The sequence below is a fragment of the Schistocerca serialis genome, chromosome 10, assembly GCF_023864345.2.
Source record: "Schistocerca serialis cubense isolate TAMUIC-IGC-003099 chromosome 10, iqSchSeri2.2, whole genome shotgun sequence".
Lineage (NCBI taxonomy): Eukaryota > Metazoa > Arthropoda > Insecta > Orthoptera > Acrididae > Schistocerca > Schistocerca serialis.
In genome coordinates, this window is record NC_064647.1 from 209,792,941 (window position 1) to 209,810,746 (window position 17,806).

Below are 17,806 nucleotides of genomic sequence, written 5' to 3' on the forward strand. Positions count from 1 at the left end.
TGAGGGATGGAACGTCATTCAATCGTCGTGGACTGGTTAAAAAAACTCCATATAGGGGTCATCCTGCATATTAGTAACAACTTCAGCTTTTTTCTGCTAATAGGCCACTTGAGAACCACGTTCCAATATGAATTCATTGTTCTTTTCTTCCAGTGCGCCTTCATCTGCTCAATATGTTTCTTCTTTCTGTTTTCCATTCTGAAACAGTCTTTTTAGCTACCTTGCCTTGGAATCCATTTTCAATATTTTTTTCCGGAAAGGTTTCCCTGTTTATATATTCTATTTTTATGTTGTTTCTTTCTGAATCCTTTTTTAATTCGTTGACGCAGCTTGTTGCGGACTTCTTACACCACAAATATTTGAAAATTTTATTAGTTAATCTACTGTTTTTCATTCGAAACAGACGTCAAAAAGGGTCTGTCTTTTTCTCGTTGTTGTTGTGGTCTTCAGTCATGAGACTGGTTTGATGCAACTCTCCATGCTATTCTATCCTGTGCAATCTGCTTCATCTCCCAGTACCTACTGCAGCCTAGATCCTTCTGAATCTGCTTATAATTCGTCTCTTGGTCTCCCTCTACTATTTTTACCCTCCACGGTGCCCTCCAGTACTAAATTGGTGATCCCTTGATGCCTCAGAACATGTCCTACCAACCGATCCCTTCTTCTAGTCAAGTTGTGCCACAAACTCCTATTCTCCCCAATTCTGTTCAATACCTGCTCATTAGGTATGTGATCTACCCATCTAATCTTCAGCATTCTTCTGTAGCACCACATTTCGAAAGCTTCTATTCTCTTCTTGTCCGAACTATTTATGGTCCACGTTTCACTTCCATACATGGCTACACGCCATACAAATACTTTCAGAAACGAGTTCCTGGCACTTAAATCTATACTCGATGTTAACAAATTTCTCTTCTTCAGAAACGCTTTCCTTGCCATCGCCAGTCTACATTTTATATCCTCTCTACTTCAACCATCGTCAGTTATTTTGCTGACAAACTGCCTATTGGCTTCTGTCTCGGGTTCTTCAGCCGACGTTCATCTAATGATTTTTCTGACGTTTCGCCAGCACGAGTGGCTGGCATTGTCAAAGCTTCACCCTCCATTGCCGGTGGTGAACTGGAGGCGAGTTCGCGGCCGCAGACTATATGTACCTGGCGCGCCAACGCCCGAGGGCTTCTCCGCGGTCATTTCCGGTGCGGTTCTCCTCTTGCTACCTGCGACGGTCGTTCGCTGCAGTACGGGCAGCGAGGATCCGTTTACCTCAAGGCTTTCCTCTTTCTAGTTGAAACTGTTCGCGTGTTTTTGTATTTCTACAGCTTCTCTGAACAAGCGCGTGTGATAGTGCTTCTCTACAGCCAGAACTTCCGTGTCGGCGAATTTTATTACGTGGTCGGTCTCATTCAGTGCGTGCTCTGCCACGGCCGATTTCTCCACCTGCCCCAACCTGCAATGTCGCTTGTGCTCTTTGATACTGGTGTTAATTGATCGTCCAGTCATTCCGACTGATATGTCAGAGTTCGGTCAGCAGCGCACCATATCATGTCTATTAGAACATTGGCACGGTAGCGCTGCGTGTGGGACAATTTATTGGGCGGAGTGGTGGTGGTGAAGGGGGGGGAGGGGGGGGGGGGGGTAAGCGGGCGTCCGACATCCCGACAAGAAAAGGTCGTTGGTTTGTCGGTCGAAACACCTACACACGTCCAGTTTGTCGATGCGTGTGTAGCAACCGTTTCCTTGTTAGTACCTACAGCTTTTATGTTACCGCAGTATTCCGTCCACATCCTACCGAACTATAGCCAGCGTTCCTTGGACCATTTCCTGCACTAAGGGATGTTGGGCAGGTTTTGGTTTCAATAGCTAAGTGGTAACCATCCCTGTCTTGCCTAATATGGACTTCTGCAACGTCTTTCATTTGCTCCATCCACAGGTATCCAGTGGCTTTACCCTTGACTGACAGGACAGCATGGGTGGATGCATTCTATACAGGTTGCTGTAGGGAGCTACACTACTTGCCATTAAAATTGCTGCACCACGAAGATGACGTACTACAGACGCGAAATTTAACCGACAGGGAGAAGATGCTGTGATATTCAAATGATTAGCTTTTCAGAGCATTTACACAAGGTAGGCACCGGTAGCGACACCTACAACGTGCTGACGTGAGGAAAGTTTCCAACCGATTTCTCATACACAAACAGCAGTTCACTGGCGTTGCCTGGTCAAAAGTTGTTGTGTTGCCTCGTGCAGGGAAGAAAAATGCGTACCATCACGTTTCCGACTTTGATAAAGGTCGGATTGTAGCCTACCGCGATTGCGGTTTATCGTATCGCGACATTGCTGCCCGCGTTGGTCGAGATCCAATGACTGTTAGCGGAGTATGGAATCGGTGGGTTCAGGAGGGTAATATGGAACGCCGTGCTGGATCCCAACGGCTTCCTATCACTAGCAGTCGAGATGACAGGCATCTTATCCGCATGGCTGTAACGGATCGTGTAGCCACGTCTCGATCCCTGAGTCAACAGATGGGGACGTTTGCAAGACAACAACCATCTGCACGAACAGTTCGACGACGTTTGCAGCAGCATGGACTATCAGCTCTGAGACCGTGGCTGCGGTTACCCTTGACGCTGCATCACAGACAGGAGCGCCTGCGATGGTGTACTCAACGACGAACATGGGTGCACGAATGACAAAACGTCATTTTTTCGGATGAATCCAGGTTCTGTTTACAGCATCATAATGGTCGCATCTGTGTTTGGCGACATCTCGGTGAACGCACATTGGAAGCGTGTATTCGTCATCGCCATTCTGGCGTATTACCCGGTGTGATGGTATGGGGTGCCATTGGTTACACGTCTCGGTCACCTTTTGTCCGCATCGACGGCACTTTGAACAGTGGATGTTATATTTCTGATGTGTTACTACCCGTGGCTCTACCCTACATTTCAACAGGATAATGCACGACCGCATCTTGCAGGTCCTGTACGGGCCTCTCTGGATACAGAAAATGTTCGACTGCTGCTCTGGCCAGCACATTTTCCAAATCTCTCACCAATTGAAAACGTCTGGTCAGTGGTGGCCGAGCAACTGGCTCGTCACAATACGCCAGTCACTAGTTTTCATGAACTGTGGTATCGTGTTGAAGCTGTGTGGGCAGCTGTACCTGTACACACGATCCAACCTCTGACTCAATGCCCAGGCGTATCGAGGCCGTTATTAAGGCCAGAAGTAATTGTTCTGGGTACTGATTTCTCAGGATCTATGCACCCAAATTGCGTGAAAATGTAATCACACGTTAGTTCTAGTATAATGTATTTGTCCAATGAATACCCGTTTGTCGTCTGCATTTCTTCTTCGTGGAGCAATTTTAATGGCCAGTAGTGTAGCTATTTTATACTTCGTTTATCCAGTATGTCGTAGAGCACTTAGCTACAGCCACCAAACTTTAGACATAATTTCGCACCTTTCACAAGTTTTTTTCTCGTTTACACGCGTAAAGTTAAATGTTTACCACATAACTCATTTGTATAGTAAACAGACGTTTAAAGCCGCCTTCATCACGAGAACTGGGTTCTAAAGTTTACTCGTATGTTACATAAGCCACGAAAAAATACAAAGGGAGTCTTCAACTTTTGCCAGAGTTGTTTCACGTAAGAGATACCCTATCAATAATTAACCAGACCGAGTGGCCGATGATTTCTTCGTGCGGCCATCGGCGAAGGCGGGCAGCGAAGTGATGCGGCTATTACGATCCTGCGAGGTGATCTCATGGTTGAAAAGAGAAGTAGACGAAATAATTATCCAGTTACATTTGTTTTGATACACTGAAACCTAGGACTGGCATTTGACCAGAAAGGCGTGGGAAAACACCCAAACCAATGTGAAACTGATCTCTACAACTAACTCAACAGCCTATGACTGGAACAAAGAGATCTTTGTTTCCAGTTTTCATATAGATAAGTCAACTAGCACACAGAATTCGCACATCTTTGACTGCATCTTGTGATGTACTGCAGAGCCAATTCCTGGAACAGAACAACTTTTTAGACGTCGTTATGCGCTTGAGTCAATAGATGAAGCCACCAACGCATAGCACGTCGACGTTCTTCAGCCTACGGCAACGGTAGTGTGGCAGCACGTAGATTCAGCGGGCCATCACGTGCCTTCTGCCCACTGAGAAGCGCTTAACTATTGTTGTGATTACGTTGTGCAAGAAGGGCAGGAGACGTTCGTGTGGAAATCAGAGGCGGATGAGGGACTGCTATACTACACCTACGTTTATGATGTCCGGAAATTGGCGAATCATCGCGCCAGGGTGTCATACGGGTCCTGTTCTGCATCTCGATAAGGGCTGTATGAGGGAAGGACAGATACGATTGGAGGCTCTACTTCGGCTCTTCTGCGAACGCTCACCTCTGCTTTAAATCAGGTCAGCGCCGAAACTGCCACCGCGCCACAGAAACGGAATAATTTCCCGTTAACCGCGTGACAAGCAAGCAAACCAACCCAAATTATACAGGAGTTGCCAGGGCCCTCTGCCCTCGATCGTTCAAAATATGCAGTGTAATTACGACGCAGATAATCGCTGTTAGAAAGGCGTGTAGCGCCAGATGTTCACCTGGTGGCCAAAACTGGAACTAATTTTATTTTTGGGCGTAAATCCGTTACGCATTATTATATGTACCAAGTATCATAGCCATATCATAACTACACTCAACACTGGACCAACGTGAGGTGTACTTTAATTATAATGACCCATTAACAAGCACCGAGCGAGCTGGCGCATTGGTTAGCACACTGGACTCGCATTCGGGAGGACGATGGTTCAATCCCGTGTCCGGCCATTCTGATGTAGGTTTTCCGTGATTTCCCTAAGTCGCTCCAGGCAAATGCCGGGATGGTTCCTTTGAAAGGGCACGGCCGACTTTCCTAATCCAATGAGACCGATGACCTCACTGGTCTTTTCCCCCAAACAATCCAACCCATCAACAAGCTTTCGACCTTCTTCACACACTCAACATGTAAATTACTGGGGAAGAAGCCCTAATAACTGGTGTCCGCTACCACGCCCTTTCACACCGCTTTGTACGGCATCCACAAACTATTGTTGCGACTTATTTTCGCTCCATAAAATTGCAGTGAAAAGAGAGAGACATGATAGCTCTTCAAATGCCTTTAAATAATATTATTGCAGATGACAGGGTACTGGCCCAGTTAATGAAGGTCTTACAGTAAATGTAGTATAGGGCTACTATGAATGATTCGTTCGTTTTCAAAGCTCTGAATTTTCTAAAGCATTACTCGCACATTCATATTCATGCATAGTCTAACTGCCGGCCTGTGTGTCCGAGCGGTTCTAGGCGCTGCAGTCTGGAACCGCGCGACCGCTACGGTCGCAGGTTCGAATCCTGTCTCGGGCATGGATGTATGTGATGTCCTTAGGTTAGTTAGGTTTAAGTAGTTCTAAGTTCTAGCGGACTGATGACCTCAGATGTTAAGTCCCATAGTGCTCAGAACCATTTGAACCATAGTCTCACCGTCAACATAGCAAGTTTGTATTTTATCCCATACAAATGTTCTGTGAGTGCCTCTCTGGTCACAAGACACACGTCCAAGTGTTACTCAAGTCTTTCCCACACCGTACGTAGCAACATGCTGTCCATGGTCATCACAACGGAACTGTTTTATTCTCTGAGCTGTTCCAGTGTTTTTGGCAGTGGGCGTACATAAACACGGTTCTTAATGTACATCCAAAGCAGAAAGTCAAAAGGCGTTATGTCAGACAAACTTGGGGGGGGGGGGGGGCAGCAAGGGAAATGAGCCACATCTTCACTACTATGCCCAAACCAGTGATGCTGAAGTTCGTCATTTAGGTAGCGACGAACATCGATATTTCAGTTATGAAATTAAATGAAATCCACGGAATCAGTTATTTGTTGAAAAAATCCCCACTGCAACATAACACGGTATGAGGAACCTGTCACAGTCTTCTCGTTAAAGAAAACACTAATCTTCGGCGTATCTCGTTCATGTGCCACGATTTCATGAGAATGTTCAGTGGTCCACACTCTCACATTGTGGCGTTTAATGTTTCCCGTGGCTGAGTATCAGCTTGGAGGCAAAATGTTCGTCAAGTGCTTACTGCATTGTGATGGAAAACTGAAGCCACTGGCCCTAACCTTCCTGTATTAACTGTTGGACGACAGCTGCTGATGGTACTGTCTGCGCAAACTAAGTTGACACTTGGCGCGGTGGCTGACGGGAACGACCGCACATGGGAAATGAAATGCGTTTAGGGTCCCTGCACGGACAATCTATCACACAATTTGCTGCGGTATTCAACGTTTGTGACTTGGGCGGACCGTTGATTTGTTGGGACAGTAAACGAAAGTTTTTCTCACTCTCTCCACCATTGCGTCTGGCACTCTTTATCTAGCAGTACTTTTCTGTTTACAATGACAACCAGTGCCTGTCAATTGTCGATAACAATACACAGTGCTCTGTTTACATGGCGGTTGTTTTTTACAATTCCTTCCAAATGCATGCTGAACTGTTTCTATAGAGAAACATTAATATTCCAACACACAAAACCTCTTCTCTTGCTTTGTTGCCATTTTGTCAAGGCACTGCACTCTTTAACACCAACTGGTGAGTTTCTGGTAGGGATGGCGGTAATCTATGAAACAACCGGTTTTCGGTTATATCGGTTTGTTTAACGCCAGCTTAACCGGGCTGTTAAAACCATTCAAAATAACTGGGTTCTCAGATAACCGGTTTTCGACTCTTTTATTCCTATTATTTCCTGTAATAAACATAGAAATCTAACAAAGACTGAAAAATTTTGGCTCCCTCACTTTCAAGATAAGTTTATCAAAATATTAAATATGCAAATGAAAGAAAAACGTGTCCGTCTGCTGTTTTTCTCGAAAAGTGGTTAGTAGTTTATTACTACAAAAAATCACTAGTATTCTATTGATTAAATTTTTTGAAATTCTGCTCAAAAATCATTATATAGTCGGACATCATACTGCGATTTGGACACAACGAATATTAAGAGCTGAAGGCTGGGAACAGAGGTTGAATAACTCTGGTGTTAATTTCTCAGTTTCCAAGGGGTACAAACAGAGGCATGATATGTACACACATGCACCAGATCAGCTGCCTTTTGTTTTCATTTATCTATGAACTGTTCAGTTTCAAGTTTTCCTCTCGTATGTCAAAAGTTTGTTGTGGCTCTTCCCGTTTCCAATCTCTTACAGCAAATGGAGCAATTATTGATACCCTCTTCGTGGAATAGTTCCAAACCAAGAATGGTGCCATTCTGTAATACGGGGTGTTCAAAAAGTCTCTCCGCAGTGCCGTACGATTGTTAGCCGCGTGTTCCGTATGCCGCAGTGAATAAACCGAAATGAAACTCAGTGAAATACAAGTTATTAATTTATTGAATATTCATTTTCACTTACAAATTTTCACATTAAATGTTGAAAGTGTCCCCCCTGTTATTGAATACAAAATTCAATTAGTCTAATCATGTTTCCAAACAAGCTGTAACATTTCTTCTGTAACAGAAGCAGCGAAAGTGAATATTGCACTTTTCAATTCATCGATGGATTTTGGATGGTTTTTATAGACAGTTGCTTTCGCTGCACCCAGAAGAAAAGGTCTGGTGGTGTTAGGTCTAGCGATCGTGGAGGCCAAAGCCCCTGTGAAATTATGCTATCACCAAAAACATCAGCAAGCAGTGACATTGAAACGCGAGCTGTATTCGCGGTTGCACCTTCTTGTTGACAATAACCGTTCAGTATTTCACTTACCACAAGTTCTATGAATGTGTACAGAATATCAGTGCAGTATCGTTGTGCGTTTGTTTCGTTGAAAAATACGGGACCCACATTCCGACGTCTAGAAATTGCAATCCAAACTCCTATTTTCACAGAATGAAGTGTTTCCTCACGAATACGCAATGGATTCGCAGTACTCCACATACGAGAATTTTGCGAGTTCATGTACCCGGATAAATGAAACCACGCCTCATCAGTCAAAATAGTTTCATTAAGAATATCCTTTCCACTTTGTTGAACGAAATTTTTGAACCATTGACATTAATGCAGGGTCTTGCCATCATCCGTATTTTTCAGTTCTTGCACGACTGTCACTTTGTATGGGAAAGATCTAATTTTTTCCTTACGGCTGTGTGGACCGTTAACATAGATTTCCTGGGCGAGTTTTCTTACTGACTTGTTCGGACTCATGGACATTTTATCGGAAATATCGAGTAGTTTAGCCTCAGACAAATCGGTGCGACGACCACTTCTCCTTGCATCTTTCACTGAACCCATATTTCGAAATTTGTTAGTCAAATTTCGCACAGTATCGCGATGTGGGAGTGTTGTCTCCGGGAAAACTGAATTAAATGTTGGACGAACTGAAACTGTATTTACCGCCAGCTTTGAACACTTCTTCGACTAAAAACACGTGCTTCAATGGTTAACATTTTAACAGTGACAAAAACAAACAAAGGAACTAAACTTAAACGTTCACGTCTACACGTAACGACACACCAACGATACTACTGACGCTGGGTGAGATAAACGAAACAGTGGAATGTTGGGAGAGTCCACTTGAAGGGAAGTAACCCAGGCATGCGGACAATCATACGGCACGCGCGGCTAACTATCATACGGCATTGCGGAGATACTTTTTGAACACCCCGTATAAAGCCGAAATTTTGACCGTTAATTTTGACCGTCTTTGCAGCGGTTCTCTTCTGGGCGACGAAACTGCTGAGAATAGTGTGAAAGCGTCAGCTCCTATGTTACCGTTTCAGTTCCCCGAGTATCTCTGTTACGATGACGTGCACCTCTAAATGCGGAAAAATGTAAGTTAATCCGGGTGAGTAGGATGAACAAGCGCGTAATCTTCTGATACACCATTAGTAGTGCCCTGCATGACAGGTTTTTAACTACCTGGGCGTAGCATTGCAAAGCGAGCGTGTGACGATTATCATAGGGCAGGCGACTGGACGACTTCGGTTTATTAGGAGAATTTTGGAGAGTCGTGGTTCACCTGTAAAGGAGACCGCTTTTGCACCCTAGTGTGACCTATTCTCAAGTACTGCTCGAGTGTTCGGGATCGTACCAGGACGGGTTAAAGTAAGGCATCGAAGCAATTGAGAGACGGACTGCTAGTTTTGTTACCGGTAGATTAGAGCAACATGCAAGTATTACAGAGATGCTTCGTGAGCTCTGAATCCCTGGAGGGAAGACGATCTTCTTTTCGAGGAAAAATTAGAGAACGGCTTTTGAAGCTGATTGCGGGACGATTCCGCTGCCGCCAACATTCATTTCCCGCAAGGACTACAAGGATAAAATACGAGAAATTGGGGCTGATTCCGAGACATATAGAATGTCGTTTTGTTTCGATTTATCTGCAAGTGGAACAAGTAAAGAAACTACTAGTAGTGGTACAGAGTACCCTACGCCACGCAACATACAGTGGCTTCTGATGCATGTAGATCCAGGTGTAGATGTAACTATGGCAGAAGTAATTCACATATAAAACGTATGTTAGTAACACGAAGAAAAGCTTCCATGAAAAGGGGAAATGCGACACTAATTAAGCATTATGATATATTTTCTGAAAGTGTTTGTGTGGAGCATAATATTATACGTAGGTGATCGTGGTCGATAAATAGTACGGACAGCGCGAGGATAGAAGCTTTTGTAATGTGGTTGGCCGAATAACTAATGACGTACTGAACTGAACTGGCGAGAAGAAATTAAAAGAACACATAGGGTGACGGGGCACATCGTGACGCATGAAGGAATAGTTAATTCGGCATTGGATCGACGTGTAGTACGTGAAAATTGTAGCAGGTTCATGGTGATGCGGGTTACACGGAGATGCAAAGACACCTGAAGAGTTTAGGTTGTGTGGAAAGCTGCGCCAAAGCAATACTTGGACTGCGAACAACAACAACAGCTACAGCAAGCATGTATTTAGTGATCTCCGCCCCTACTGAACTGACTAATTTGTGTAAGAAAATTAAGTGACGCTAGTATGGGGCCCTGAGGAACACCAAACGTCTCAGTCCGGCACACAGTTTTAAAGAGTCATATTATTAGAATGAAATTTTCACTCTACAGCGGAGTGTGCGCTGATATGAAACTTCCTGGCAGATTAAAACTGTGTGCCGGACAGACACTTGAACTCGGGATCTTTGCCTTTCGCGGGCAAGTGCACTACCATCTGAGCTACCCAAGCACGACTCACGCCCCGTACTCACAGCTTTACTTCAACCAGTACCTCGTCTCCTACCTTCCAAACTTTACAGAAGCTCTCCTGCGAACTTCCCCGCGAAAGGCAAAGGTCCCGAGTTCGAATCACGGTCCAGCACACCGTTTTAATCTAACAGTCACATATTGTCAGCACAACTTCCCGGTTGATAGTGCGGCTCCGTCGGCAGCTGCGGCGTGGTAAGGATCTCGCGTCCCGCCACTGCGCATGCGCCGGCTTCGGCTTCCATCAAGCTGAGAGCCGGCACACCACGTGTGGCTTTTATCACGCGTAATCCTAAACTATCGTGTCTGATGCGAGGGGGCGGGAACATCACCCCGAGCTCACATCGGTGTAACAGTCTGGCTAACAGTGCGAAAACAACAAATTTAGCGAACATTTTTTACATATTTTTTTCGTTTGTCACTTCTCAGCCATGCTATAAGAAGAAACAGTCAAAGTATAATTATAAATACACTACTGGCAATTAAAATTGCTACACCAAGAAGATGACGTGCTACAGACGCGACATTTAACCGACAGGAAGAAGATGCTGTGATATGAAAATGATTAGCTTTTCAAAGCATTCACACAATGTTGGCGCCAGTGGCGACACCTACAAATTGCTGACATGAAGAAAGTTTCCAACCGATTTCTCATACACAAACAGCCGTTGACGCGTTGCCTGGTGAAACGTTGTTGTGATGCCTCGTGTAAGGAGAAATGCGTACCATTATGTTTCAGACTTTGATAAAGGTCGGACTGTGGCCTATCGCGATTCCGGTTAATCGTATCGCGACATTGCTGCTCGCGTTGGTCGAGATCCAATTACTGTTAGCAGAATATGGAATCGGTGGATTCAGGAGGGTGATACGGAACGCCGTGCTGGATCCCAACGGCCTCGTATCACTAGCAGTCGAGATGACAGGCATCTTATCCGCATGGCTGTAACGGATCGTGCAGCCACGTCTCGATCCGCGAGTCAACAGATGGGGATGTTTGCAAGACAACAACCACCTGCACGAACGGTTCGACGACGTTTGCAGGAGCATGGACCATCAGCTCGGAGATCACTGGAGTGGTTACCCTTGACGCTGCATCAAAGACAGGACCACCAGCGATGGTGTACTCGACGACGAACCTGGCTGCACGAATGGCAAAACGACATTTTTTCGTATCAATCCAGGTCCTGTTTACAACATCATGATGGTCGCGTCCGTGTTTGGCGACATCGCGGAGAACGCACATTGGAAGCGTGTATTCGTCATCGCCATACTGGCTTATGACCCTGCGTGATGGTATGGGATGCCATTGGTTACATGTCTGTCATCTTTTGTTCGCATTGACGGCACTTTGAACAGTGGAAGTTACATTTCAGGTGTGTTACGACCCGTGGCTCTATCCTTCATTCGATCCCTGCGAAACCCTACATTTCAGCGGGATAATGCACGACCGCATGTTGCAGGTCCTGTACGGGCCTTTCTGGATGCAGAAAATGTTAGACTGCTGCCCTGGCCCGTACATTTTCCATATCTCTCACCAACTGAAAACGTTTGGTCAATGGTGGCCGAGCAACTGGCTCGTCACAATACGCCAATCACTACTCTTGATGAACTGTGGTATCGTGTTGAAGCTGCATTGGCAACTGTACCCCGTACACGCCATCCAAGCTCTGTTTGACTCAATGCCCAGGCGTATCGAGGCCGTTATTACGGCCAGAGGTGGTTGTTCTGAGTACTGATTTCTCAGGATCTAGGCACCCAAATTGCGTGAAAATGTAATCACATGTCAGTTCTAGTATAGTATACCTGTCCAATGTATACCCGTTTATCATCTGCATGTCTTCTTGGTGTAGCAATTTTAATGGCCAGTATTGTACTAATGTATATGTCCTGTGAATATGAACGTCCTATCACTAGTCGTTCAATGTTTTCCGTTTGTTCTGAACATGAGTGTAGTTGACTGTGGGAGAACAGAGCTACGAAGAGACTGAAGGAGGTAGTATCGGTGGGACAGGAATAAAGAGGAGGAGACACCGGAAGTGGGTGAGAGCCAGCGATAATGAGAGACAGTCTATGGCACTGACAACGAGGAAAAGAGACATAGCGACAGTGAGAAGAGAGCAGGAGTGGAAAGAAATGAATGAGACAGTAGAAGTAATAGGTTGCACGAGGGAGATAGTAACAGTGATAGGATACAGCAGTAGGACAGAACGAAGGGGATTGTAGTAGTAGGACAGGACGAAGGCGATATTAGGGCTTGATAACCTTGCAGTCTAGTCCCTTTCATCTACAAATCAACCAAACAATCAACGAAGGAGGCCGTGGCTGTGAGATACAAAACGATGATAGACACGTTGACCATAAGAATGGGGGGAAATCGTTCGCGGAATTCACGCCTAATTTCTGACGAGACGCTAAATTACACTCCTGGAAATGGAAAAAAGAACACATTGACACCGGTGTGTCAGACCCACCATACTTGCTCCGGACACTGCGAGAGGGCTGTACAAGCAATGATCACACGCACGGCACAGCGGACACACCAGGAACCGCGGTGTTGGCCGTCGAATGGCGCTAGCTGCGCAGCATTTGTGCATCGCCGCCGTCAGTGTCAGCCAGTTTGCCGTGGCATACGGAGCTCCATCGCAGTCTTTACACTGGTAGCATGCCGCGACAGCGTGGACGTGAACCGTATGTGCAGTTGACGGACTTTGAGCGAGGGCGTATAGTGGGCATGCGGGAGGCCGGGTGGACGTACCGCCGAATTGCTCAACACGTGGGGCGTGAGGTCTCCACAGTACATCGATGTTGTCGCCAGTGGTCGGCGGAAGGTGCACGTGCCCGTCGACCTGGGACCGGACCGCAGCGACGCACGGATGCACGCCAAGACCGTAGGATCCTACGCAGTGCCGTAGGGGACCGCACCGCCACTTCCCAGCAAATTAGGGACACTGTTGCTCCTGGGGTATCGGCGAGGACCATTCGCAACCGTCTCCATGAAGCTGGGCTACGGTCCCGCACACCGTTAGGCCGTCTTCCGCTCACGCCCCAACATCGTGCAGTCCGCCTCCAGTGGTGTCGCGACAGGCGTGAATGGAGGGACGAATGGAGACGTGTCGTCTTCAGCGATGAGAGTCGCTTCTGCCTTGGTGCCAATGATGGTCGTATGCGTGTTTGGCGCCGTGCAGGTGAGCGCCACAATCAGGACTGCATACGACCGAGGCACACAGGGCCAACACCCGGCATCATGGTGTGGGGAGCGATCTCCTACACTGGCCGTACACCACTGGTGATCGTCGAGGGGACACTGAATAGTGCACGGTACATCCAAACCGTCATCGAACCCATCGTTCTACCATTCCTAGACCGGCAAGGGAACTTGCTGTTCCAACAGGACAATGCACGTCCGCATGTATCCCGTGCCACCCAACGTGCTCTAGAAGGTGTAAGTCAACTACCCTGAACTAGCAAGATCTCCGGATCTGTCCCCCATTGAGCATGTTTGGGACTGGATGAAGCGTCGTCTCACGCGGTCTGCACGTCCAGCACGAACGCTGGTCCAACTGAGGCGCCACGTGGAAATGGCATGGCAAGCCGTTCCACAGGACTACATCCAGCATCTCTACGATCGTCTCCATGGGAGAATAGCAGCCTGCATTGCTGCGAAAGGTGGATATACACTGTACTAGTGCCGACATTGTGCATGCTCTGTTGCCTGTGTCTATGTGCCTGTGGTTCTGTCAGTGTGATCATGTGATGTATCTGACCCCCGGAATGTGTCAATAAAGTTTCCCCTTCCTGGGACAATGAATTCACGGTGTTCTTATTTCAATTTCCAGGAGTGTATTTTTGTAGAAAGAAGCGGAGGAAGTATTTTAAATGGCGGAAGCAGATGTTACAAGCGAGTAGTGCCCACAATATCTTGCTGAAAGTTTCCTCGTCGGGCGCATTGCGAAGAGGAAATTGTCATAAAGCAGTAATTAATGCCTTCTTTTCCCCGCGGACTGCCAAGCGCGGCTTCCGCCACTAGTCTTTTAGGTCAGCGGTGGCCACGAAGTGCGTTCAGGCCGTAGAAGCTGCTGTGTCGCAAGCAGAGCTCTAAATCCGCAGAAACTGCAATGGAAGGGAGTGGCTAGTTTGCGGTGTGGCTCTCGTATCGACTTGGATGGCGGTTAGTTTGCAGGACTCGTGGGGTGTATTCAAGAGTTGCAGCACCGTTAGTCCTCAGCGAAACTGGATGTTGCTTTATTGGTTTGCAGCGGTGACGATTAATCACTTCATTGCTAATAGAGGATCAGTGATTAACATTTTTTCCTTTTTTTCGCGTTAGAACCCGAATCCAGGTACAGAAGTAGTGACAAAATGTTGTACCGTTTGTATTCGTTATTTTCGAGACACGTACCCGTTACAATGTATTGATTCATTATTTTTTACTTTCGGTACTGATCGTCATTACGTATAAAGTCTCTAAGACAATGGTCGTCAATCTGTGGCCATAAACAAGTGTTCGTGCGGCCTGCGGTTCTCAGCCGCATTTTTCAATAATATGCTTCTAGTAACTAACAACCGAACCATAAGAAGGTCAAGTAACTTTAAATGCTTGTTAAAAGAGTATTTAACTTGCTCACTAACAAACACAGATGCTTACGGAGACAGTAATGTTTTAAGCTGTCCATTTTAATAGGCGATGGTGAATTCGGCCGTGAGCTAAGATACAGGCAGAAGTAAAGCTGTGGGTACCGGGCGTGAGTCGTGATTGGATAGCTCAGTTGGTAGAGCATTTGCCCGCGAAAGGCAAAGGTCCCGAGTTCGAGTCTCGGTCGGGCACAGGTTTAATCTGCCAGCAAGTTTCAACTCTGGTGTTAATTTCTCCGTTTCCAAGGGGTACAAACAGAGGCATGATATGTACACACTGGCACCAGATCAGCTGCCTTCTGTTTTCATTATAACTATGAAATGTTCAGTTTCAAGTTTTCCCCTCGTATGTCAAAAGTTTGTTGTAGGTCTTCCTGTTTTCAATCTCTTACAGCAAATGGAGCAATTATTGATACCCTCTTCGTGGAATAATTCCAAACCAAGAATGGTGCCATTCTGTAATACGGGGTGTTCAAAAAGTCTCTCCGCAGTGCCGTACGATTGTTAGCCGCGTGTTCCGTATGCCGCAGTGAATAAACCGAAATGACACTCAGTAAAATACAAGTTATTAATTTATGGAATATTCATTTTTACTTACCAATTTTCACATTAAATGTTGAAAGTGTCCCCCCTGTTATTGAATACAAAATTCAATTAGTCTAATCATGTTTCCAAACAAGCTTCTGTAACAGAAGCAGCGAAAGTGAATATTATACTTTTCAATTCATCGATGGATTTTGGATGGTTTTTATAGACAGTTGCTTTCGCTGCACCCAGAAGAAAAGGTCTGGTGGTGTTAGGTCAGACGATCGTGGAGGCCAAAGTCCCTGTGAAATTATGCGATCACCAAAAACATCAGCAAGCAGTGACGTTGAAACGCGAGCTGTATTCGCGGTTGCACCTTCTTGTTGACAATAACCGTTCAGTATTTCACTTACCACAAGTTCTATGAATGGGTACAGAATATCAGTGCAGTATCGTTGTGCGTTTGTTTCGTTGAAAAATACGGGACCCACATTCCGACGTCTAGAAATTGCAATCCAAACTCCTATTTTCACAGAATGAAGTGTTTCCTCACGAATACGCAATGGATTCGCAGTACTCCACATACGAGAATTTTGCGAGATCATGTACCCGGATAAATGAAACCACGCCTCATCAGTCAAAATAGTTTCATTAAGAATATCCCTTCCACTTTGTTGAACGACATTTTTGAACCATTGACATTAATGCTGGGTCTTGCCATCATCCGTATTTTTCAGTTCTTGCACGACTGTCACTTTGTATGGGAAAGATCTAATTTTTTCCTTACAGCTGTGTGGACCGTTCCGACACTCTCATAGATTTCCTGGGCGAGTTTTGTTAGTGACTTGTTCGGACTCATGGACATTTTATCGGAAATATCGAGTAGTTTAGCCTCAGACAAATCGGTGGGACGACCACTTCTCCTTGCATCTTTCACTGAACCCATATTTCGAAATTTGTTAATCAAATTTCGCACAGTATCGCGATGTGGGAGTGTTGTCTCCGGGAAAACTGAATTAAATGTTGGACGAACTGAAACTGTATTTACCGCCAGCTTTGAACACTTCTTCAACTAAAAACACGTGCTTCAATGGTTAACATTTTAACAGTGACAAAAACAAAGGAACTAAACTTAAACGTTCACGTCAACACGTAACGACACACACCAACGATACTACTGACGCTGGCTAAGATAAACGAAACAGTGGAATGTTGGGAGAGTCCACTTCAAGGGAAGTAACCCAGGCAGGCGAACAATCATACTGCACACGCGGCTAACAATCATACGGCACTGCGGAGAGACTTTTTGAACACCCCGTACAACTGAAGTCCGACGACTATAGTGAGAAAGTTCCATATTAATCAGATGGGGCAAAAAATGGTTCAAATGGCTCTGAGCACCGTGGGACTCAACTGCTGTGGTTATCAGTCCCCTAGAACTTATAACTACTTAAACCTAACTAACCTAAGGACATCACACACATCCATGCCCGAGGCAGGATTCGAACCTGCGACCGTAGCAGTCGCACGGTTCCGGACTGCGCGCCTAGAACCGCGAGACCACCGCGGCTCAGATGGGGCAAGTCTTGCACGTTGCATGTACACGCATACCGTCTAATTGGCCACGCCATGTGATAACAGCTCTCAACAGAGCTGTACCAATTCTTATATCAGGTGTTTGTTGCTCTTTTCTGTCGGCATTATTATGAAAGTAGCACTGATCGATTTTCCCTATTTTTGCAATAACGCAACATTTCAAAGCAACACAGATTTTACAAATAAAAATTAATCGTTCTCTAAATAGAGTTTTAATTAAAAACAAAATTTAGCACTGCTGCTATGGCTAATTGATAATTCTGTTTTTTTAACCGGTTATTAGTAAAAAATAAAAACACCACTTACAACCGAGACGAAAGAAATACCGAAGATACCAGTTATTCAGAACTAAAATGCTGGTATCGTTGTTGACCAGACGGTTTTTTGCCGTCCGTTTTACGGTTCTGTTCGTGCACCAATCCGTTCGTGCATGCAAAACTTGGAAAATGTAGTAGTTTGAAAACGAATAATCGTTTATAATGCCTCGTTTTTCCCGCGCGTCGTTCGAGTGGAACGGCAGAGAGACAGCTTGAAGGTGGTTCATTGAACCCTCTGCCAGCACTTTATTGTGAATAGTGGAGTAATATCTTGGATGTAGGTGTAAACAAATATTTTAAGCCTAACTTTTTCCAACGCATTTCAGTTAAAATAAGACAAGCTGATGGCACAAAAGTATTAAACATTCGTTGAGGAAGAAAAGTAACGTACGAAGAATTTTCTGTTTCGTTTAAACATGCTGAATCCTGGCCCATTATTTGTTCTGCAGAAAT